The sequence below is a fragment of the Falco cherrug genome, assembly GCF_023634085.1.
Source record: "Falco cherrug isolate bFalChe1 chromosome 11 unlocalized genomic scaffold, bFalChe1.pri SUPER_11_unloc_4, whole genome shotgun sequence".
Classification (NCBI taxonomy): Eukaryota; Metazoa; Chordata; class Aves; order Falconiformes; family Falconidae; genus Falco; species Falco cherrug.
In genome coordinates this window covers 257,427-282,861 of record NW_026599273.1, presented here as the reverse complement: position 1 = coordinate 282,861, position 25,435 = coordinate 257,427, and the positions used below count along the sequence as shown (strand labels likewise).

General features: G+C 48.0%; 2 long non-coding RNA genes across 2 annotated transcripts; one reads left to right on the top strand and one right to left on the bottom strand.

Moving 5' to 3' along the window:
• Nucleotides 1-2,278: 2,278 nt before the first annotated feature.
• On the top strand, nt 2,279-23,618 carry LOC129734801 (uncharacterized). Its single transcript, XR_008730411.1, has 2 exons — nt 2,279-2,325; nt 23,305-23,618. It is a non-coding gene; the product is annotated as an uncharacterized LOC129734801 (long non-coding RNA).
• On the bottom strand, nt 2,368-23,613 carry LOC129734800 (uncharacterized). Its single transcript, XR_008730410.1, has 2 exons — nt 23,527-23,613; nt 2,368-2,480 (listed from the first exon to the last, which is right to left on the bottom strand). It is a non-coding gene; the product is annotated as an uncharacterized LOC129734800 (long non-coding RNA).
• Nucleotides 23,619-25,435: the final 1,817 nt, after the last annotated feature.

The following is a 25,435-nucleotide window of genomic DNA, read 5'->3' as shown; positions in this document are numbered from 1 at the left end:
CAGCCATGGCCGAACTTCCCCAGGACTGGTAAGAATATACTTAAATTAACAAAATTAACAAACACCCTTTTTCCTGGTATACCATTAATTGTGCTATTGATAATAACCCAAGCAAAAGGGGGAAACCCACATGAACCATTTAAGTGGGAACTAATATCTTGGGAAGGAACGAAAACAATAGCCACTTTTAGCAACCCAGGGCCACCTGAATGTGTAGCGAAACTTTGTAATTTAGTACCAATACCTTGTGAAAAAGGACCTCCATTTTATTTATGCCCGGCCTCTGGACAGCCTTACTGTAATTATCCCGGACACTATTATTGTGGTTATTGGGGATGTGAGACAATAGCCTCGGGCTGGACAGTAAAGGCTCCTGATAAATATATAAAAGCAACCTGGACTCCTAACGGATGTGTACCTGAACAAACGGGTGTAGATCTTACAGGTCTGCGCGACGTGGATTATGTAGCTCCACGTAACAAAAAAGTCTGTACCCACATCAAATTTCAAGTATTGCATCCCCTAGAAGACGAACATGTTAGTAGGACGAACATGGGGAATACGTGTCTATGCAGGAATTCCTAAGGATTGGGGAGGGCACTTTCTCATAAGAAAAATTAAAATACCATATGATTCACTCCCTGTTGGGCCGAATAAAGTATTGAATTCACCCACTTTCCCTAAGAAAAAGATTGTCCCCACAAGTGTTACAACCACTCGTCCAAACTCCCTATCAGTAACAGATAAAACAACTAATGACACGGTGACTGAGTTCTCTTTAGTTAGGGATTCAGGAGTGTCAGAGTCTAAAGACCCCTTATGGGATTTAATGCAAGCCTCTTATCATACCCTTAATGAAAGCAAACCAAATTTAACTAAGGAGTGCTGGTTATGTTACAATGTTAGACCCCCATATTTTGAGGCAATCGGAATACCAGATAGGATTCAATGGTCTAGTGGTTCAAACCCACAAGAATGCCCATGGGATGACCAGAGGAACCATACGCAAGGAATTACTATTCAATTGCTAACAGGTCAAGGAAAATGTATAGGTACAGTGCCCGAACAATATCAGCCCTTGTGTAATCAAACAATCACTAAAGCTAACATAAAGAAACACAAGAATCAAAATGACAAATGGGCTATCCCGACACCAGGAGCTAAATGGGTTTGTTCAGACTTCGGAGTAACGCCTTGCCTATCCCTAAACGTGTTTAATCAATCTCAGTTTTGCGTACAGGTGATTATTGTTCCTCGTCTGATCTATCACACCTCTGAGGAGGTGTTACGCCACTTTGAAGGAGACCTGAATAGGCAAAAACGAGAGCCAATTACAGTGGTAACCCTAGCTACACTGCTGATAGCGGGCGGAGTTGGAGCAGGTACAGGCATAGCCTCCCTAGTAAAAGGTCAGGAATTACAAAGTTTGCAGATGGCTGTAAATGAGGATTTAACAAGAATAGAACAATCTATTAAAAATTTAGCCACTTCAGTGAAGTCTTTATCAGAAGTAGTGCTGCAAAATAGAAGAGGATTAGATCTATTGTTCTTAAAAGAAGGAGGGTTATGTGTAGCTCTCAAAGAGGAACGTTGTTCTTTTGCTGACCATACGGGAGTAGTCCTGGATGCCATGTCTGAACTCCGGAAAAGGTTGGAACAACGTAAAAAGAGTCTTGAGGTGGGCAGGTCATGGTATGAAAACTGGTTTAATATCTCACCTTGGCTAACCACTTTGTTGTCTGCTTTAGCAGGACCACTTATTATGTTGATTCTAGACTGATATTTGGGCCTTGTATATTACGCTATATTTTACATTTTATTAAAGAACGGTTTGACATAGCTCAATTGCTTATTTTAACTACGAGGGCTGGGGCAAAGTATAAGAGTGTATCGATTAATGAGGATGAAGATTGTTGCGAATGCATTATGCCACGTGAGAACTATGCCTATTGTAATTGTGAGGTATTACCTTGTGAGTGTTATGATAAATGTTGGGATTGTGGAAAAAGGTTTGTTCGCAGTGCCGAGAATGAAAGTAGCGTCTAATAAACAATAATAGGATAAAAAGAAAAAGGGGGGATTGTGAGAAACTATGGGCTAGGGTATTGTTTATTAAGATTTATGTTAAGCCCAATGTAAAGGTCAGACAGTGTGAGAAACTATGGACTAGGGTATTGTAGGGTATATGGTTCATCCTGTTCCGACTCCAGCTTCTACTGTGGAGGACGCTAGGAGCAGTAGGAAGGACGGAGGAAGTAGTTCAGAAACCGATGTTGTTTATGCGGGGGAATGCTATGTCTGGGGCTCCAGTTATAAGGGGGACTAGTCAGTTTCCAAACCCTTCGATTATAATGGCTATAACTGTGAAGAAGATTCTTACGAAGGCATGGGCGGTGATGATGACATTGTAGATTTGGTCGTCTCCTAGGAGAGTTCCTGGTTGGCCAAGTTCTGCTCGAATAAGGAGGCTGAGGGCGGTACTCGGCTATGCCTGCCCATGCTCCGAAGAGTAGGTATAGGGTGCCGATGTCATTGTGGTTTGTTGAAACTAGTCATCGGTTGATGAAGGTCACGGGTCAGGTGGCTGAGTGTTTAGGCGTTAGGCTGTAGTCCTTTTTACAGAGGTTGAATTCCTCTTCTTATCGACTCTGTGGTGAAGTTCATGTTGAGTTGCAAACTCATTGATGTACGCTGAGAGTGTGCCGGAGTCTGGTAGACAGAAGCTCGTTGGTTTGAGCGTCTAGCTGTTAATTAGAAGTTTATGGGATCGAGGCCCGTCTGTCTAGGCTTATCGTGGAGGCCCTAGCTGAATTAGAGTATCTGCGTTGCATTTAGATGGTGCAGGTTTAGTGTCCTGCGGGCCTTAGTGGTGTGGGCAGAAACTAAGAGGATTTAACTCTTAGTTAAGGCTTTGAAGGCCTTCGGTTTGGTAGGCAGGGGATCCTAAGTTTCTTAGGTAACGGTCAGGATTGCGGGAGAAGGGGGGAGAAGGAGGACTGACAGAGAAATTAAGGTAGCAATTGGTGTGCCTGTGGATTTGTTATTGTATCATTGTTTTATGAAGCTTGTAGTGTTTGGTGGGAGTGTGGAGCAATATGCAAGGCGTAGGTAGAAAAATAAACCTTGTAGGGAGAGTATTGAAATAATTATGGCTGCGGTTGATATCTCTTGCTTAGTTAGTTCCTGGATAATGAGTCATTTTGGTAAAAAGCCAGGGAGTGGGGGCAGGCCGGCTAGGGATAGTAGTGCTAGCGTCAAGGATGCGTTTAGTGATGGTATTTTTGTTCAGGAGGTTATTATTGTGGATAGTTTTGAGGAGTTGGTTGTGTTGAGGGCTAAGAAAATGGAGGCGGTTCTTAAGGAGTATAGGTAGAAGGTTATTAATGTTAGCTTGGGGTTGTATATGAGGATGATGGTTATTCAGCCTAGGTGGGCGATCGATGAGAAAGCTAGGACTTTTCGGATTTGTGTTTGGTTAAGTCCTGTTCGCCCTCCGATGGCTGCGGATGCAATGGCCACGGTTGTCAGTAGGAGTGGGTTCAGTGAGGGGGCAGTTAAGAAAAGAAGAGTGAGTGGGGGGAGTTTTATTCATGTAGAGACGAGTAGGGCAGTGGTTATAGGTGAGCCTTGTATGACCTCTGGACATCAGGAGTGAAAGGGTACTAGGCCTAGTTTTATTGCGACTGCTGTAGTTAGTAGTAGGGAGGCTGTTGGGTGGCTTAGTCGCGGAATGTCTCATTGTCCGGTGAACTGTGCGTTGATTGTGCTTGAGAAGAGGATTAATGCGGAGGCGGTTGCTTGGACGAGAAAGTATTTGATTGCAGCTTCCATAGCTCGAGGGTGGTGTGATTTTGAAAGGAAGGGGATAATGGCAAGGGTGTTGATTTCTAGTCCAGGCCAGGCTAGCAGTCAGTGGTTGCTTGAAATTGTGATGGTTGTTCCTAGTAGAAGGCTTAAGGAGAACGTTAGTTTTGTGACGGGGCTCATTTAGTAGAGGAAGAGGTTAAACCATCATTTTCGGGGTATGGGCCCGATAGCTTTTGTTTAGCTGACCCTACTGGGAAGTAATATAAGGGGAGTATGGAGCGCTTTGATCTCTTCTGTGCAGGTTCAATTCCTGTCTTCCTAAGGTTTTCAACGGAGACAATGGGATTCGGACATAGAGACGGTCTCCGGTTCACCTCAAACAGGAGAACTGAATGCAGTTGTTCGTGTTTTCCGAGAATGGAATGTACCACTCCACCTTGTTACTGATTCTGCTTATGTTGCAGGTATTGTTCCACGAGCTGAAGCTTCTGTGCTGCGGAGTGTTTCGCATTCACAACCCTTTACCCTGTTACAGGAACTTATTTTCCTTTTGGACTCTCGATCTGCGCCTTATTTTGTTATGCATATTAGGTCTCATACCTCGCTACCTGGTTTTCTTGCAGAAGGCAATCGACGAGCTGACCTATTGCCGTGACCAGTTCAAGTACTGCCAGACCGTATTGCACGAGCTAAGCGAAGGCACTCTTTTTTTCCATCGAAACGCTGGAGCTCTTAAGCGACAGTTTGGCCTTGCTGCTCAACAAGCATCAAGTATTATTGCTGTCTGTCCCGATTGTCAAAAACATTCTTTCCCATCAGTTGCTGCAGGAGTTAATCCTAGAGGATTACAAAGCCTACCGTTATGGCAAACAGATGTCACGCATGATTCTGAATTTGGTAGCCTTAAATATATCCACTCTTCCATTGATACATTTTCAGGTGCCTTGGTTGCCTCGTGTCACACAGGAGAAAAGGCACGAGCTGTTCGTAGACATTTAATGCGTGCTTTTGCTGCTTTAGGTATTCCCTTAAGCTGGACCGTTGTCGGTCTTTATCTTTACGTTTCAACAACTGTAAAAACCTCTTTTGCCCTATGGGGTAGAGCTCACATTACCGGCATTGCTCATTCCCCCACCGGTCGATCTCTCATTGAAGGGTCTCATCGGTCTCTGAAACGTTTATGACAACAACAAAAAGGGGGAATGGGCATGGCTATTCCCGAGGAACGGTTACAGAAAGCGTTGTATGTTTTTAATTTTTTGAATTGTTCTTGAATAGATAACGACCCACCGATAGGTCGACGTTTCACTGCAGCTACCTCCGTCGAGGCACGGGTTAAAGGCCCGGTATCGGTCCGAGATGCAGAAACAGGTAAAATTATGGGACCATATCCTCTTGTTACACGGGGAAAAGGTTATGCTTGTGTCTCTACAGAAAAAGGACCTAGATGGATCCCAGCGAAGAATGTAAGACCTTTCCGTGAACCTTTACCGCAGGCAGCCGATACCGACACCGACGCTACAGAATGAAATAAAAACTGTGTGAGGATTACTGTTTTGCATTAATGTTAGATACCCAAAATCAGGACATAGGATATAGATTTCGCTTTTTACAGCGCCTAGAACGAGCACTATCACCCTGGATCAAGCCACTGAACAGAGGTAATACTCTCGGACCAAGCGGGGGAACGGGACGACTCATTGTCCATGGAACGATGATTCCATTGACACTGATAAGGGGAAGGGAGGATTCATAATGAGAGAACAACTAGGTATTACGAAGGAGAACAGGAACGATAAACATGGTTATTTAGTGTTTAATAGGTGTCTGCACGCTTGTCGAGATATCTAGTTAGGTAACTACAGGAGTGGTTTCTGCCCTGAGCCTGGTGGCGCGCACAGCTGCGGCTTGTGTCCTGGCTCAGAGATGTAAACAGGGGCTTCTCTGTTAGGGTAAAGTGTCTCTCTTTGCATCAAAAGGAGGGAATGAAGGGGATGACCCCAGAGGTATGTTCAGAGAAGGCATGCTATGTTTCGAACTTTTTGACGGAAACGGTTCTTGTTTGGTGTGCCCTTCCGCCTGCGTATAACGTTAATCCAAAAGAAGGTGATGTTGTTTACACTTTGCATGTCGAGCATTGTCTTTCTGTAGATGCTAATGTAGTAGGAGGCTAGGATGGGAACGTGTCGCAGCGCTTCTTCTCTTATGCAGAGTAACAGCAGGGAAAGCATTAAAGAGTTCAATCACCTTGTTTGGTAGGCAGTTAAGCACGTGAGTCAAAATTGCCGCTGCTTTTTGTTGTTGGTTCAAGGACGTGGCTGTGAGGATTTTGATGGTATGTGCTGCGTGGATTTTAGGCGCCCCACTGCAGCAACATGTTATCAAAATCTGAGAAAATTTCAGCCTTTTCTGGCATCCATTCACTCGATTGGCAGTGTTGTTTGTTTGCTATTACCTTGGTTGCTTTCATGTTTGCAAGGGCCCTGCGGAACATGGCAAACCTGGTACTAGCTGTTCAAAAACAAAAAGGGGAAATTGTAGAATTGTACGGAACAAAGGCAGTGGGTTATTTTGACAGTGATAATATGTCTTAGTTGGTTTTTTATTTGTTCTGTTGCTTAGGCCTTGTTTTTCCTCGTTCGCTTTCAAAGGTTCTTTTGTGCAACAGGAAGGGGGAGGTGCAGGAGCGGGCTGGAAACTAGGACCACGCGTGGCAATCGGTCAGCTGAGGGGAGTGTGCTCGAGCTTGTCTAGACAACAATTAACAACATGATGGGGCATGGTTACAGAGCACAGGGGAGTGGGAGACGGATGGCGCCAAGGAAAGGTAACACCTTGCTGTTAAGTGCCGGTAGTTAACCACCAATCAGGGATTGCCTAGTATGCAAGGCTTAGCCTCAAGAAGCAATTGGTTTAAAACGCGCAGCTTCTGCAAGCGTATAAAACCTCGTGCTTCTGCACAACGCATTGACATTTGCTTGCATCAAGCTGCGTCCCGTCTCTTCATTGGCCGCAGTCAGGTTTACTAGGATCATCTTTAGGTTGGCCTTAGGGGTATCTCGGGCTTACGACAGCTTAGCTGTGTTTCGGTTTCCTAGTTATTCTGACAGGCTCTGGTCCGCTCTCTACGCCGTGTGACTGTTGGCTTGGGTTTCTGGTGTGACCGCGGCGGCTGGCACGAGATTTACCAACCCTGAAGGTTGCCGTGACTAAGTCAAGCTTGCGCTTCTTGCTTACTGTTAATTACTGCTGAGTGCCCGTGGGGGTGTGGCTGAGCAAGGCGTCTTGGGCTACAGTTGGTAGCGTGTGCCTGATGCCTGCTCCTTCGGTCTTAGCAGGAGGCCTAGGGCATTTACACTGGGCCGCAGATACTTGCACGTCTAGGTCTAGCAGGAGCCAACCGTAAGGTTAGGGCTAAGTCTTTTGTCCTCGGCTTTCATATTGGACGCCATCTTGGCATCTTCAGTGCCACGCTTTGGATTGTAAGCTACGGGGACGTGGTTTCGTTGGTTTCGTTGGCTTCGTTGGCTGTTTGGGCGCCTATAGTCTTAGGGGCGTGTGTGTATGGGGGGTTTGGGTTAATATGATTTTAGTGCTGAGGTTTTGGGTAGGTGGTGTTTATGGGATATATAAGTTGTTAAGGAGAAGGCTAGGTTTGAGCGGTAAAGGTGTTAGAGGTTCTCGTGGTTGAATTGTACAGCAATAGTTTGTCAAGCTGTAGGTCCCGGGGAGGTGCCGGGCGAGAACATACAGGTCGAATAACTTCCCATCCACCTTCACACAAACTGTTTAACGTTGATTTTCGTCTGATGTTAAAACCCAGAAGAAGCGAACAACCCTTACCGGCGCTTACTGTGTTTACAGATGGATCGGGCCAATCGCATAAATCTGTTCTTCTGTGGTGGGATGATCAACGGAGGCAATGGGATTCGGACATAGAGACGGTCTCCGGTTCACCTCAAACAGGAGAACTGAATGCAGTTGTTCGTGTTTTCCGAGAATGGAATGTACCACTCCACCTTGTTACTGATTCTGCTTATGTTGCAGGTATTGTTCCACGAGCTGAAGCTTCTGTGCTGCGGAGTGTTTCGCATTCACAACCCTTTACCCTGTTACAGGAACTTATTTTCCTTTTGGACTCTCGATCTGCGCCTTATTTTGTTATGCATATTAGGTCTCATACCTCGCTACCTGGTTTTCTTGCAGAAGGCAATCGACGAGCTGACCTATTGCCGTGACCAGTTCAAGTACTGCCAGACCGTATTGCACAAGCTAAGCGAAGGCACTCTTTTTTTCCATTGAAACGCTGGAGCTCTTAAGCGACAGTTTGGCCTTGCTGCTCAACAAGCATCAAGTATTATTGCTGTCTGTCCCGACTGTCAAAAACATTCTTTCCCATCAGTTGCTGCAGGAGCTAATCCTAGAGGATTACAAAGCCTACCGTTATGGCAAACAGATGTCACGCATGATTCTGAATTTGGTAGCCTTAAATATATCCACTCTTCCATTGATACATTTTCAGGTGCCTTGGTTGCCTCGTGTCACACAGGAGAAAAGGCACGAGCTGTTCGTAGACATTTAATGCGTGCTTTTGCTGCTTTAGGTATTCCCTTAAGCTGGACCGTTATCGGTCTTTATCTTTACGTTTCAACAACTGTAAAAACCTCTTTTGCCCTATGGGGTAGAACTCACATTACCGGCATTGCTCATTCCCCCACCGGTCGATCTCTCATTGAAGGGTCTCATCGGTCTCTGAAACGTTTATGACAACAACAAAAAGGGGGAATGGGCATGGCTATTCCCGAGGAACGGTTACAGAAAGCGTTGTATGTTTTTAATTTTTTGAATTGTTCTTGAATAGATAACGGCCCACCGATAGGTCGACGTTTCACTGCAGCTACCTCCGTCGAGGCACGGGTTAAAGGCCCGGTATCGGTCCGAGATGCAGAAACAGGTAAAATTATGGGACCATATCCTCTTGTTACACGGGGAAAAGGTTATGCTTGTGTCTCTACAGAAAAAGGACCTCGATGGATCCCAGCGAAGAATGTAAGACCTTTCCGTGAACCTTTACCGCAGGCAGCTGATACCGACACCGACGCTACAGAATGAAATAAAAACTGTGTGAGGATTACTGTTTTGCATTAATGTTAGATACCCAAAATCAGGACATAGGATATAGATTTCGCTTTTTACAGCGCCTAGAACGAGCACTATCACCCTGGATCAAGCCACTGAACAGAGGTAATACTCTCGGACCAAGCGGGGGAAAGGGACGACTCATTGTCCATGGAACGATGATTCCATTGACACTGATAAGGGGAAGGGAGGATTCATAATGAGAGAACAACTAGGTATTATGAAGGAGAACAGGAACTCGGGGAAGAAGGGGCAACAGAGCAGAGGTGATGAGGTGTTTGTCACATCCATAGGATGTCTTGGCATGCTTAATCGTACTTGCAGGAGACAAATTGTGTGGCCAGGTGGATGGCACCCCTTGGTTATGAACCTCATCCATAGCATCCTTGAAAAGTCAGCATTATTTTTTTTGGTGCGGAGAAGGAAGGATTCTCTTGGTTATAGCTGGAGAGGCATAGAAGTCAGTCTTTTCAATGTTTCATGAGCACAATGCTCTCTTCTCAAAGCAGAGGAATGCTTGTGCTCTGCTGAAGAGCAGAAGTGCTTGTAGCTGACCGCTGGTGAGTCAGTGCCAATAGTGGCAGTAGGCAGTTACTTAGGGCACGAGACAGAAGCGGTGGCCTGTCCTACCTGGCCCTATATATTATAATATAAAATAATGTACATCCATACATATAGAGATAGATATAAAAAATATAATTCTTTTTAGATCCACGGGACGGATTACGCAATAATCAAGGCTGACCACCAATTCCACCGACACCTCATTGGCAAGAAAGCAGCTAAACGGTAAGTGGAGTGCCTTTCTAGTCCTTCCCATGCTCACACTCTTCGTGTTTAGTAGATGGTATCAGGGGCTCTGTAGCTCACCCAGTGTGCTGTCTCCATCACATTTCCTCTGCTTTTCTGGAGTGGTGGTGGTACAAGGAGAGAAATGGGCCGTCAGGCCTTGCGATGGCTTGAACGGGTGAAAGTACCTTGGGAGCCTGAACAGTAGTGGAATTACTTTGATGTGTCCTGGAGGAATTTTTTTTTTTTTTTTTTTCCACACGTTGCTCTGTGCGAATGACATTTTAGCAGCCAGTTGTGGGTGGTGGAAATGTGCTTGGTGAGCTTCTCCCTGTAGAGGAATGAAGGCGGTGGGTTGATTAGCATTGATAACACGCAGCTGTGGCCTTGCCTCAGAGGCAGTGGGTTGATTGACATGGGCGATGTGCAGGTGTAGCTGGTTCCCGCTAAGGGGTTAAATAGCCCTGTGGCTTGTGGGAGAGGGTGTCAGCTGGAGGAGGAGCAGTGTGGTCTGGCCTCTGGAGGAAGGTGCTACAGCACCGGCAGTAGAATATGGCCAACGCTAAAGCCTTGTTGCGGTCTGCTAGTTTGATAGCACTGCAACGTGTCCCCAGCCAAGAGTTTGGGGTAGAAAGGAACGATTATCCTCTGCTCTAAATGTGATACTGTTTGGGGAAGAAACACGCCTGGCTCTGACAAGGGAACAATGGGCTCTGTAGATGCCACGGTATTTACTTGGACAGGCTCTCGTGTGGCACAGGTCTGCTCTCGCTGAACTCCAGGGGGAAGAGGCAATTTCCCCTGGCTCAACCCTACCCCACCGAGCCCTTCCCAGAGGCGGCTTTACTTCTTCATCAGCCTCTGAGCAGTGATAATCCAGGTGCCTTGCTTCCAGGTCTTTGCCTAGCAGACGGCATCACCACAGTCCTTGCCTCGAAGTGAACAGGATGAAGGATCTGTACAAGGTGTCTGTGCGCATTCCCCCGGACAACGAGAAGAGCAACCCGATCAGAATGGAAGGAGACCCACAGGGGGTCCCACAGGCCAAGAGCGAGCTGCTGGAACTCGCTTCCCGTATGGTGAGTGGGTAGGACGTGATGTTTGGGAGACTGCAGGGTTTGGGCTCTCGTGTTCCCTTGTAACCTTCTGGTGCGAGTGTGTGCCCCTTGCCCACGGAGCACTTGGATCTCATGACAAGTGCAAGTTCCTCTTCACAAATGTCTTCCCCTGTTCCCTCGGGTAGCCCTTCTCTGTCAACGCAGAGTGAATTTGGTCTGGAGAAAAGAGGGACAGTGCTGGCAAGTAAACCGTCGGGCAGCAAACCGCTAAGTCAAAGTAGATGGCTCTCCGGCTGAACACTCAGTGTGCCCTCTGTTCCCGTCAGGAAAATGAACACGCTGCGGACCTAATCGTTGAGCAGAAATTCCACCGGACCATCACTGGGCAGAAGGCTGAGCGGATCTGGGAAATCCGGGAGCAATTCCCAGAGGTAAGGCTTTGTAGGAGAGGAGGAATCCAGAGGGGTTCTTTCCTACATGGGTAGTAGGCCTGTCGTCACAGAAGTCGTAACTTTAGTGGCTCTGTAGCGCAAGTGTCTGAGAAGATAGTTCTTTTAGCCAGAGGCCGCTAACACGGTTCCCCTTTTCTGAATGGGAAAAGGGCATGTGTAGGATCCCCCCAACCTTTGCATGTGTCTGACACAAGGGTTCTTGCTTTTGCTTGAGCTAACTCTAAATGACCGCTCCTGCAGGTTATCATCAACTTCCCAGACCCTGCACACAAGAGTGACATCGTCCAACTCCGAGGTCCCAAAAACGAGGTGGAGAAGTGCACCGAGTACATGCAAAAGACGGTGGCAGACCTGGTAAGGAGGTCTTCTGCCTGCACTTCCCTCCTCCGTGCCTGGATAACCCTGGGGCAAAGCAGAGCTCTACTGGCTTGGGTAGAGCTAAAACACCTCAAGAGGAGGGAGCTGTCGACGCTGTTTTGGCTGAATGGAGGCAGGGGGTAGTACCTGTTATGGGAAGGCTATAGGGGAATGTCCTTGCCTTTGTTTAGTCTTACAAGTCCCTCGTATAGAGAACTTCCTTGGGTCTAAGCCTCTTTTCAAAAGCTCGTTTATCAGAGTTCCTGAAGTCGGGCCTCCCTTGCCACGACAGTGTAATCTTCAGTTCTCCCTTCCTTTCTCCCTTAGGTTGAAAACAGCTTTTCTATTTCTGTCCCCATCTGCAAACAGTTCCACAAGAACATCGTAGGGAAAGGAGGTGCCAACATCAAGAAGGTGAGATATTGCTCCTAACTCAAGTGCTCGTGATGATCACTGCCTGCAGCAAAATCCCACTGGATGCTCTCTCCTGCCCATTGGTGATGTCCAATATAGCCTGCGAGGGTTTTTCTTCTGACATGGGACACTTCTGAGATGATTTTTTTTTTTTTTTTTCTTTATGGCAGATCCGTAAAGAAAGCAACACCATAATTGATCTCCCAGCAAAGAACAGCAACTCGGAGACAATTGTTATCACAGGCAAGAGGGCAAACTGTGAGGCTGCTCGCCACAGGATAACATCACTTTGGAAGGACCTACAGAAGATGTGCATGTGGCTCAGGAACCGATTGAAGCCATGCTCAAGGAACTGGTGAGCTGGAGTTACTAGTTCCAGTAAGAAACTGGGGGAAGAAGGGGCAACAGAGCAGAGGTGATGAGGTGTTTGTCACATCCATAGGATGTCTTGGCATGCTTAATCGTACTTGCAGGAGACAAATTGTGTGGCCAGGTGGATGACACCCCTTGGTTATGAACCTCATCCATAGCATCCTTGAAAAGTCAGCATTATTTTTTTTGGTGCGGAGAAGGAAGGATTCTCTTGGTTATAGCTGGAGAGGCGTAGAAGTAAGTCTTTTCAATGTTTCATGAGCACAATGCTCTCTTCTCAAAGCAGAGGAATGCTTGTGCTCTGCTGAAGAGCAGAAGTGCTTGTAGCTGACCGCTGGTGAGTCAGTGCCAATAGTGGCAGTAGGCAGTTACTTAGGGCACGAGACAGAAGCGGTGGCCTGTCCTACCTGGCCCTATATATTATAATATAAAATAATGTACATCCATACATATAGAGATAGATATAAAAAATATAATTCTTTTTAGATCCACGGGACGGATTACGCAATAATCAAGGCTGACCACCAATTCCACCGACACCTCATTGGCAAGAAAGCAGCTAAACGGTAAGTGGAGTGCCTTTCTAGTCCTTCCCATGCTCACACTCTTCGTGTTTAGTAGATGGTATCAGGGGCTCTGTAGCTCACCCAGTGTGCTGTCTCCATCACATTTCCTCTGCTTTTCTGGAGTGGTGGTGGTACAAGGAGAGAAATGGGCCGTCAGGCCTTGCGATGGCTTGAACGGGTGAAAGTACCTTGGGAGCCTGAACAGTAGTGGAATTACTTTGATGTGTCCTGGAGGAATTTTTTTTTTTTTTTTTTTTCCACACGTTGCTCTGTGCGAATGACATTTTAGCAGCCAGTTGTGGGTGGTGGAAATGTGCTTGGTGAGCTTCTCCCTGTAGAGGAATGAAGGCGGTGGGTTGATTAGCATTGATAACACGCAGCTGTGGCCTTGCCTCAGAGGCAGTGGGTTGATTGACATGGGCGATGTGCAGGTGTAGCTGGTTCCCGCTAAGGGGTTAAATAGCCCTGTGGCTTGTGGGAGAGGGTGTCAGCTGGAGGAGGAGCAGTGTGGTCTGGCCTCTGGAGGAAGGTGCTACAGCACCGGCAGTAGAATATGGCCAACGCTAAAGCCTTGTTGCGGTCTGCTAGTTTGATAGCACTGCAACGTGTCCCCAGCCAAGAGTTTGGGGTAGAAAGGAACGATTATCCTCTGCTCTAAATGTGATACTGTTTGGGGAAGAAACACGCCTGGCTCTGACAAGGGAACAATGGGCTCTGTAGATGCCACGGTATTTACTTGGACAGGCTCTCGTGTGGCACAGGTCTGCTCTCGCTGAACTCCAGGGGGAAGAGGCAATTTCCCCTGGCTCAACCCTACCCCACCGAGCCCTTCCCAGAGGCGGCTTTACTTCTTCATCAGCCTCTGAGCAGTGATAATCCAGGTGCCTTGCTTCCAGGTCTTTGCCTAGCAGACGGCGTCACCACAGTCCTTGCCTCGAAGTGAACAGGATGAAGGATCTGTACAAGGTGTCTGTGCGCATTCCCCCGGACAACGAGAAGAGCAACCCGATCAGAATGGAAGGAGACCCACAGGGGGTCCCACAGGCCAAGAGCGAGCTGCTGGAACTCGCTTCCCGTATGGTGAGTGGGTAGGACGTGATGTTTGGGAGACTGCAGGGTTTGGGCTCTCGTGTTCCCTTGTAACCTTCTGGTGCGAGTGTGTGCCCCTTGCCCACGGAGCACTTGGATCTCATGACAAGTGCAAGTTCCTCTTCACAAATGTCTTCCCCTGTTCCCTCGGGTAGCCCTTCTCTGTCAACGCAGAGTGAATTTGGTCTGGAGAAAAGAGGGACAGTGCTGGCAAGTAAACCGTCGGGCAGCAAACCGCTAAGTCAAAGTAGATGGCTCTCCGGCTGAACACTCAGTGTGCCCTCTGTTCCCGTCAGGAAAATGAACACGCTGCGGACCTAATCGTTGAGCAGAAATTCCACCGGACCATCACTGGGCAGAAGGCTGAGCGGGTCTGGGAAATCCGGGAGCAATTCCCAGAGGTAAGGCTTTGTAGGAGAGGAGGAATCCAGAGGGGTTCTTTCCTACATGGGTAGTAGGCCTGTCGTCACAGAAGTCGTAACTTTAGTGGCTCTGTAGCGCAAGTGTCTGAGAAGATAGTTCTTTTAGCCAGAGGCCGCTAACACGGTTCCCCTTTTCTGAATGGGAAAAGGGCATGGGTAGGATCCCCCCAACCTTTGCATGTGTCTGACACAAGGGTTCTTGCTTTTGCTTGAGCTAACTCTAAATGACCGCTCCTGCAGGTTATCATCAACTTCCCAGACCCTGCACACAAGAGTGACATCGTCCAACTCCGAGGTCCCAAAAACGAGGTGGAGAAGTGCACCGAGTACATGCAAAAGACGGTGGCAGACCTGGTAAGGAGGTCTTCTGCCTGCACTTCCCTCCTCCGTGCCTGGATAACCCTGGGGCAAAGCAGAGCTCTACTGGCTTGGGTAGAGCTAAAACACCTCAAGAGGAGGGAGCTGTCGACGCTGTTTTGGCTGAATGGAGGCAGGGGGTAGTACCTGTTATGGGAAGGCTATAGGGGAACGTCCTTGCCTTTGTTTAGTCTTACAAGTCCCTCGTATAGAGAACTTCCTTGGGTCTAAGCCTCTTTTCAAAAGCTCGTTTATCAGAGTTCCTGAAGTCGGGCCTCCCTTGCCACGACAGTGTAATCTTCAGTTCTCCCTTCCTTTCTCCCTTAGGTTGAAAACAGCTTTTCTATTTCTGTCCCCATCTGCAAACAGTTCCACAAGAACATCGTAGGGAAAGGAGGTGCCAACATCAAGAAGGTGAGATATTGCTCCTAACTCAAGTGCTCGTGATGATCACTGCCTGCAGCAAAATCCCACTGGATGCTCTCTCCTGCCCATTGGTGATGTCCAATATAGCCTGCGAGGGTTTTTCTTCTGACATGGGACGCTTCTGAGATGATTTTTTTTTTTTTTCTTTATGGCAGATCCGTAAAGAAAGCAACACCATAATTGATCTCCCAGCAAAGAACAGCAACTCGGAGACAATTGTTATCACAGGCAAGAGGGCAAACTGTGAGGCTGCTCGCCACAGGATAACATCACTTTGGAAGGACCTACAGAAGATGTGCATGTGGCTCAGGAACCGATTGAAGCCATGCTCAAGGAACTGGTGAGCTGGAGTTACTAGTTCCAGTAAGAAACTGGGGGAAGAAGGGGCAACAGAGCAGAGGTGATGAGGTGTTTGTCACATCCATAGGATGTCTTGGCATGCTTAATCGTACTTGCAGGAGACAAATTGTGTGGCCAGGTGGATGACACCCCTTGGTTATGAACCTCATCCATAGCATCCTTGAAAAGTCAGCATTATTTTTTTTGGTGCGGAGAAGGAAGGATTCTCTTGGTTATAGCTGGAGAGGCGTAGAAGTAAGTCTTTTCAATGTTTCATGAGCACAATGCTCTCTTCTCAAAGCAGAGGAATGCTTGTGCTCTGCTGAAGAGCAGAAGTGCTTGTAGCTGACCGCTGGTGAGTCAGTGCCAATAGTGGCAGTAGGCAGTTACTTAGGGCACGAGACAGAAGCGGTGGCCTGTCCTACCTGGCCCTATATATTATAATATAAAATAATGTACATCCATACATATAGAGATAGATATAAAAAATATAATTCTTTTTAGATCCACGGGACGGATTACGCAATAATCAAGGCTGACCACCAATTCCACCGACACCTCATTGGCAAGAAAGCAGCTAAACGGTAAGTGGAGTGCCTTTCTAGTCCTTCCCATGCTCACACTCTTCGTGTTTAGTAGATGGTATCAGGGGCTCTGTAGCTCACCCAGTGTGCTGTCTCCATCACATTTCCTCTGCTTTTCTGGAGTGGTGGTGGTACAAGGAGAGAAATGGGCCGTCAGGCCTTGCGATGGCTTGAACGGGTGAAAGTACCTTGGGAGCCTGAACAGTAGTGGAATTACTTTGATGTGTCCTGGAGGAATTTTTTTTTTTTTTTTTTTCCACACGTTGCTCTGTGCGAATGACAGTTTAGCAGCCAGTTGTGGGTGGTGGAAATGTGCTTGGTGAGCTTCTCCCTGTAGAGGAATGAAGGCGGTGGGTTGATTAGCATTGATAACACGCAGCTGTGGCCTTGCCTCAGAGGCAGTGGGTTGATTGACATGGGCGATGTGCAGGTGTAGCTGGTTCCCGCTAAGGGGTTAAATAGCCCTGTGGCTTGTGGGAGAGGGTGTCAGCTGGAGGAGGAGCAGTGTGGTCTGGCCTCTGGAGGAAGGTGCTACAGCACCGGCAGTAGAATATGGCCAACGCTAAAGCCTTGTTGCGGTCTGCTAGTTTGATAGCACTGCAACGTGTCCCCAGCCAAGAGTTTGGGGTAGAAAGGAACGATTATCCTCTGCTCTAAATGTGATACTGTTTGGGGAAGAAACACGCCTGGCTCTGACAAGGGAACAATGGGCTCTGTAGATGCCACGGTATTTACTTGGACAGGCTCTCGTGTGGCACAGGTCTGCTCTCGCTGAACTCCAGGGGGAAGAGGCAATTTCCCCTGGCTCAACCCTACCCCACCGAGCCCTTCCCAGAGGCGGCTTTACTTCTTCATCAGCCTCTGAGCAGTGATAATCCAGGTGCCTTGCTTCCAGGTCTTTGCCTAGCAGACGGCGTCACCACAGTCCTTGCCTCGAAGTGAACAGGATGAAGGATCTGTACAAGGTGTCTGTGCGCATTCCCCCGGACAACGAGAAGAGCAACCCGATCAGAATGGAAGGAGACCCACAGGGGGTCCCACAGGCCAAGAGCGAGCTGCTGGAACTCGCTTCCCGTATGGTGAGTGGGTAGGACGTGATGTTTGGGAGACTGCAGGGTTTGGGCTCTCGTGTTCCCTTGTAACCTTCTGGTGCGAGTGTGTGCCCCTTGCCCACGGAGCACTTGGATCTCATGACAAGTGCAAGTTCCTCTTCACAAATGTCTTCCCCTGTTCCCTCGGGTAGCCCTTCTCTGTCAACGCAGAGTGAATTTGGTCTGGAGAAAAGAGGGACAGTGCTGGCAAGTAAACCGTCGGGCAGCAAACCGCTAAGTCAAAGTAGATGGCTCTCCGGCTGAACACTCAGTGTGCCCTCTGTTCCCGTCAGGAAAATGAACACGCTGCGGACCTAATCGTTGAGCAGAAATTCCACCGGACCATCACTGGGCAGAAGGCTGAGCGGGTCTGGGAAATCCGGGAGCAATTCCCTGAGGTAAGGCTTTGTAGGAGAGGAGGAATCCAGAGGGGTTCTTTCCTACATGGGTAGTAGGCCTGTCGTCACAGAAGTCGTAACTTTAGTGGCTCTGTAGCGCAAGTGTCTGAGAAGATAGTTCTTTTAGCCAGAGGCCGCTAACACGGTTCCCCTTTTCTGAATGGGAAAAGGGCATGTGTAGGATCCCCCCAACCTTTGCATGTGTCTGACACAAGGGTTCTTGCTTTTGCTTGAGCTAACTCTAAATGACCGCTCCTGCAGGTTATCATCAACTTCCCAGACCCTGCACACAAGAGTGACATCGTCCAACTCCGAGGTCCCAAAAACGAGGTGGAGAAGTGCACCGAGTACATGCAAAAGACGGTGGCAGACCTGGTAAGGAGGTCTTCTGCCTGCACTTCCCTCCTCCGTGCCTGGATAACCCTGGGGCAAAGCAGAGCTCTACTGGCTTGGGTAGAGCTAAAACACCTCAAGAGGAGGGAGCTGTCGACGCTGTTTTGGCTGAATGGAGGCAGGGGGTAGTACCTGTTATGGGAAGGCTATAGGGGAACGTCCTTGCCTTTGTTTAGTCTTACAAGTCCCTCGTATAGAGAACTTCCTTGGGTCTAAGCCTCTTTTCAAAAGCTCGTTTATCAGAGTTCCTGAAGTCGGGCCTCCCTTGCCACGACAGTGTAATCTTCAGTTCTCCCTTCCTTTCTCCCTTAGGTTGAAAACAGCTTTTCTATTTCTGTCCCCATCTGCAAACAGTTCCACAAGAACATCGTAGGGAAAGGAGGTGCCAACATCAAGAAGGTGAGATATTGCTCCTAACTCAAGTGCTCGTGATGATCACTGCCTGCAGCAAAATCCCACTGGATGCTCTCTCCTGCCCATTGGTGATGTCCAATATAGCCTGCGAGGGTTTTTCTTCTGACATGGGACACTTCTGAGATGATTTTTTTTTTTTTTCTTTATGGCAGATCCGTAAAGAAAGCAACACCATAATTGATCTCCCAGCAAAGAACAGCAACTCGGAGACAATTGTTAGCACAGGCAAGAGGGCAAACTGTGAGGCTGCTCGCCACAGGATAACATCACTTTGGAAGGACCTACAGAAGATGTGCATGTGGCTCAGGAACCGATTGAAGCCATGCTCAAGGAACTGGTGAGCTGGAGTTACTAGTTCCAGTAAGAAACTGGGGGAAGAAGGGGCAACAGAGCAGAGGTGATGAGGTGTTTGTCACATCCATAGGATGTCTTGGCATGCTTAATCGAACTTGCAGGAGACAAATTGTGTGGCCAGGTGGATGACACCCCTTGGTTATGAACCTCATCCATAGCATCCTTGAAAAGTCAGCATTAATTTTTTTGGTGCGGAGAAGGAAGGATTCTCTTGGTTATAGCTGGAGAGGCGTAGAAGTCAGTCTTTTCAATGTTTCATGAGCACAATGCTCTCTTCTCAAAGCAGAGGAATGCTTGTGCTCTGCTGAAGAGCAGAAGTGCTTGTAGCTGACCGCTGGTGAGTCAGTGCCAATAGTGGCAGTAGGCAGTTACTTAGGGCACGAGACAGAAGCGGTGGCCTGTCCTACCTGGCCCTATATATTATAATATAAAATAATGTACATCCATACATATATAGATAGATATAAAAAATATAATTCTTTTTAGATCCACGGGACGGATTACACAATAATCAAGGCTGACCACCAATTCCACCGACACCTCATTGGCAAGAAAGCAGCTAAACGGTAAGTGGAGTGCCTTTCTAGTCCTTCCCATGCTCACACTCTTCGTGTTTAGTAGATGGTATCAGGGGCTCTGTAGCTCACCCAGTGTGCTGTCTCCATCACATTTCCTCTGCTTTTCTGGAGTGGTGGTGGTACAAGGAGAGAAATGGGCCGTCAGGCCTTGCGATGGCTTGAACGGGTGAAAGTACCTTGGGAGCCTGAACAGTAGTGGAATTACTTTGATGTGTCCTGGAGGAATTTTTTTTTTTTTTTTTTTTCCACACGCTGCTCTGTGCGAATGACATTTTAGCAGCCAGTTGTGGGTGGTGGAAATGTGCTTGGTGAGCTTCTCCCTGTAGAGGAATGAAGGCGGTGGGTTGATTAGCATTGATAACACGCAGCTGTGGCCTTGCCTCAGAGGCAGTGGGTTGATTGACATGGGCGATGTGCAGGTGTAGCTGGTTCCCGCTAAGGGGTTAAATAGCCCTGTGGCTTGTGGGAGAGGGTGTCAGCTGGAGGAGGAGCAGTGTGGTCTGGCCTCTGGAGGAAGGTGCTACAGCACCGGCAGTAGAATATGGCCAACGCTAAAGCCTTGTTGCGGTCTGCTAGTTTGATAGCACTGCAACGTGTCCCCAGCCAAGAGTTTGGGGTAGAAAGGAACGATTATCCTCTGCTCTAAATGTGATACTGTTTGGGGAAGAAACACGCCTGGCTCTGACAAGGGAACAATGGGCTCTGTAGATGCCACGGTATTTACTTGGACAGGCTCTCGTGTGGCACAGGTCTGCTCTCGCTGAACTCCAGGGGGAAGAGGCAATTTCCCCTGGCTCAACCCTACCCCACCGAGCCCTTCCCAGAGGCGGCTTTACTTCTTCATCAGCCTCTGAGCAGTGATAATCCAGGTGCCTTGCTTCCAGGTCTTTGCCTAGCAGACGGCGTCACCACAGTCCTTGCCTCGAAGTGAACAGGATGAAGGATCTGTACAAGGTGTCTGTGCGCATTCCCCCGGACAACGAGAAGAGCAACCCGATCAGAATGGAAGGAGACCCACAGGGGGTCCCACAGGCCAAGAGCGAGCTGCTGGAACTCGCTTCCCGTATGGTGAGTGGGTAGGACGTGATGTTTGGGAGAGTGCAGGGTTTGGGCTCTCGTGTTCCCTTGTAACCTTCTGGTGCGAGTGTGTGCCCCTTGCCCACGGAGCACTTGGATCTCATGACAAGTGCAAGTTCCTCTTCACAAATGTCTTCCCCTGTTCCCTCGGGTAGCCCTTCTCTGTCAACGCAGAGTGAATTTGGTCTGGAGAAAAGAGGGACAGTGCTGGCAAGTAAACCGTCGGGCAGCAAACCGCTAAGTCAAAGTAGATGGCTCTCCGGCTGAACACTCAGTGTGCCCTCTGTTCCCGTCAGGAAAATGAACACGCTGCGGACCTAATCGTTGAGCAGAAATTCCACCGGACCATCACTGGGCAGAAGGCTGAGCGGGTCTGGGAAATCCGGGAGCAATTCCCAGAGGTAAGGCTTTGTAGGAGAGGAGGAATCCAGAGGGGTTCTTTCCTACATGGGTAGTAGGCCTGTCGTCACAGAAGTCGTAACTTTAGTGGCTCTGTAGCGCAAGTGTCTGAGAAGATAGTTCTTTTAGCCAGAGGCCGCTAACACGGTTCCCCTTTTCTGAATGGGAAAAGGGCATGTGTAGGATCCCCCCAACCTTTGCATGTGTCTGACACAAGGGTTCTTGCTTTTGCTTGAGCTAACTCTAAATGACCGCTCCTGCAGGTTATCATCAACTTCCCAGACCCTGCACACAAGAGTGACATCGTCCAACTCCGAGGTCCCAAAAACGAGGTGGAGAAGTGCACCGAGTACATGCAAAAGACGGTGGCAGACCTGGTAAGGAGGTCTTCTGCCTGCACTTCCCTCCTCCGTGCCTGGATAACCCTGGGGCAAAGCAGAGCTCTACTGGCTTGGGTAGAGCTAAAACACCTCAAGAGGAGGGAGCTGTCGACGCTGTTTTGGCTGAATGGAGGCAGGGGGTAGTACCTGTTATGGGAAGGCTATAGGGGAACGTCCTTGCCTTTGTTTAGTCTTACAAGTCCCTCGTATAGAGAACTTCCTTGGGTCTAAGCCTCTTTTCAAAAGCTCGTTTATCAGAGTTCCTGAAGTCGGGCCTCCCTTGCCACGACAGTGTAATCTTCAGTTCTCCCTTCCTTTCTCCCTTAGGTTGAAAACAGCTTTTCTATTTCTGTCCCCATCTGCAAACAGTTCCACAAGAACATCGTAGGGAAAGGAGGTGCCAACATCAAGAAGGTGAGATACTGCTCCTAACTCAAGTGCTCGTGATGATCACTGCCTGCAGCAAAATCCCACTGGATGCTCTCTCCTGCCCATTGATGATGTCCAATATAGCCTGCGAGGGTTTTTCTTCTGACATGGGACACTTCTGAGATGATTTTTTTTTTTTTTTCCCTTTGTGGCAGATCCGTAAAGAAAGCAACACCAAAATTGATCTCCCAGCAAAGAACAGCAACTCGGAGACAATTGTTATCACAGGCAAGAGGGCAAAATGTGAGGCTGCTCGCCACAGGATAACATCACTTTGGAAGGACCTACAGAAGATGTGCATGTGGCTCAGGAACAGATTGAAGCCATGCTCAAGGAACTGGTGAGCTGGACTTACTAGTTCCAGTAAGAAACTGGGGGAAGAAGGGGCAACAGAGCAGAGGTGATGAGGTGTTTGTCACATCCATAGGATGTCTTGGCATGCTTAATCGAACTTGCAGGAGACAAATTGTGTGGCCAGGTGGATGACACCCCTTGGTTATGAACCTCATCCATAGCATCCTTGAAAAGTCAGCATTAATTTTTTTGGTGCGGAGAAGGAAGGATTCTCTTGGTTATAGCTGGAGAGGCATAGAAGTCAGTCTTTTCAATGTTTCATGAGCACAATGCTCTCTTCTCAAAGCAGAGGAATGCTTGTGCTCTGCTGAAGAGCAGAAGTGCTTGTAGCTGACCGCTGGTGAGTCAGTGCCAATAGTGGCAGTAGGCAGTTACTTAGGGCACGAGACAGAAGCAGTGGCCTGTCCTACCTGGCCCTATATAATATATATATGTATGTATGTGCGTACAATATTATATATATATAAAATTCTTTTTAGATCCACGGGATGGATTACGCAGTAATCAAGGCTGAGCACCAATTCCACCGACACCTTATTGGCAAGTGTGAAGAGGAAGATGAAGCCCAAGGCTCACAGTATCGGTGGATCTCATTTGATGGTGCCTCCGTGTGGTGTGGCTAGTCAGCTGAATACCTGAATGCCGGTTGGGATGGCGATGATTATAGTGGCGGAGATGAAGTATGATCGGCTGTCTGCGTCTATTCCGACAGTGAATATGTGGTGGGCTCATATGACAAAGCCCAGGAATCCAATCGATAGTATAGCTCAGACTATTCCTATGTAGCCGAATGGTTCTTTTTTGCCTGCGTAATACGTTACAACATGTGAGATGATTCCAAAGCCGTGAAGGATTAAGATGTAAACTTCCTGGTGGCCAAAGAATCAGAACAGGTGCTGGTAGAGAATGGGGTCTCCCCCTCCAGCGGGGTCAATGAAAAGTGTTTAGGTTTCGGTCGGTCAGTAGTATGGTGATGCCGGCGGCCAGGACTGGAAGTGAGGGCACTAGGAGTACGGATCATACGAATAGGGGAGTTGGATATTGCGATAAGGCAGGGGGGGTTATGTTAATGGCTGTTGTGTTAAAGTTGATGGCCCCTAAGATGGAAGACACACCTGCGAGGTGTAGGGAGAAGATGGCTAGGTCTACTGAGGCGCCAGCATGGGCTAGGTTGCCTGCTAGGGGCGGGTATATGGTTCATCCTGTTCCGACTCCAGCTTCTACTGTGGAGGACGCTAGGAGCAGTAGGAAGGACGGAGGAAGTAGTTCAGAAACTGATGTTGTTTATGCGGGGGAATGCTATGTCTGGGGCTCCAATTATAAGGGGGACTAGTCAGTTTCCAAACCCTTCGATTATAATAGCTATAACTGTGAAGAAGATTCTTACGAAGGCATGGGCGGTGATGATGACATTGTAGATTTGGTTGTCTCCTAGGAGAGTTCCTGGTTGGCCAAGTTCTGCTCGAATAAGGAGGCTGAGGGCGGTACTCGGCTATGCCTGCCCATGCTCCGAAGAGTAGGTATAGGGTGCCGATGTCATTGTGGTTTGTTGAAAATAGTCATCGGTTGATGAAGGTCACGGGTCAGGTGGCTGAGTGTTTAGGCGTTAGGCTGTAGTCCTTTTTACAGAGGTTGAATTCCTCTTCTTATCGACTCTGTGGTGAAGTTCATGTTGAGTTGCAAACTCATTGATGTACGCTGAGAGTGTGCCGGAGTCTGGTAGACAGAAGCTCGTTGGTTTGAGCGTCTAGCTGTTAATTAGAAGTTTATGGGATCGAGGCCCGTCTGTCTAGGCTTATCGTGGAGGCCCTAGCTGAATTAGAGTATCTGCGTTGCATTTAGATGGTGCAGGTTTAGTGTCCTGCGGGCCTTAGTGGTGTGGGCAGAAACTAAGAGGATTTAACTCTTAGTTAAGGCTTTGAAGGCCTTCGGTTTGGTAGGCAGGGGATCCTAAGTTTCTTAGGTAACGGTCAGGATTGCGGGAGAAGGAGGACTGACAGAGAAATTAAGGTAGCAATTGGTGTGCCTGTGGATTTGTTATTGTATCATTGTTTTATGAAGCTTGTAGTGTTTGGTGGGAGTGTGGAGCAATATGCAAGGCGTAGGTAGAAAAATAAACCTTGTAGGGAGAGTATTGAAATAATTATGGCTGCGGTTGATATCTCTTGCTTAGTTAGTTCCTGGATAATGAGTCATTTTGGTAAAAAGCCAGGGAGTGGGGGCAGGCCGGCTAGGGATAGTAGTGCTAGCGTCAAGGATGCGTTTAGTGATGGTATTTTTGTTCAGGAGGTTATTATTGTGGATAGTTTTGAGGAGTTGGTTGTGTTGAGGGCTAAGAAAATGGAGGCGGTTCTTAAGGAGTATAGGTAGAAGGTTATTAATGTTAGCTTGGGGTTGTATATGAGGATGATGGTTATTCAGCCTAGGTGGGCGATCGATGAGAAAGCTAGGACTTTTCGGATTTGTGTTTGGTTAAGTCCTGTTCGCCCTCCGATGGCTGCGGATGCAATGGCCACGGTTGTCAGTAGGAGTGGGTTCAGTGAGGGGGCAGTTAAGAAAAGAAGAGTGAGTGGGGGGAGTTTTATTCATGTAGAGACGAGTAGGGCAGTGGTTATAGGTGAGCCTTGTATGACCTCTGGACATCAGGAGTGAAAGGGTACTAGGCCTAGTTTTATTGCGACTGCTGTAGTTAGTAGTAGGGAGGCTGTTGGGTGGCTTAGTCGCGGAATGTCTCATTGTCCGGTGAACTGTGCGTTGATTGTGCTTGAGAAGAGGATTAATGCGGAGGCGGTTGCTTGGACGAGAAAGTATTTGATTGCAGCTTCCATAGCTCGAGGGTGGTGTGATTTTGAAAGGAAGGGGATAATGGCAAGGGTGTTGATTTCTAGTCCAGGCCAGGCTAGCAGTCAGTGGTTGCTTGAAATTGTGATGGTTGTTCCTAGTAGAAGGCTTAAGGAGAACGTTAGTTTTGTGACGGGGCTCATTTAGTAGAGGAAGAGGTTAAACCATCATTTTCGGGGTATGGGCCCGATAGCTTTTGTTTAGCTGACCCTACTGGGAAGTAATATAAGGGGAGTATGGAGCGCTTTGATCTCTTCTGTGCAGGTTCAATTCCTGTCTTCCTAAGGTTTTCAACGGAGACAATGGGATTCGGACATAGAGACGGTCTCCGGTTCACCTCAAACAGGAGAACTGAATGCAGTTGTTCGTGTTTTCCGAGAATGGAATGTACCACTCCACCTTGTTACTGATTCTGCTTATGTTGCAGGTATTGTTCCACGAGCTGAAGCTTCTGTGCTGCGGAGTGTTTCGCATTCACAACCCTTTACCCTGTTACAGGAACTTATTTTCCTTTTGGACTCTCGATCTGCGCCTTATTTTGTTATGCATATTAGGT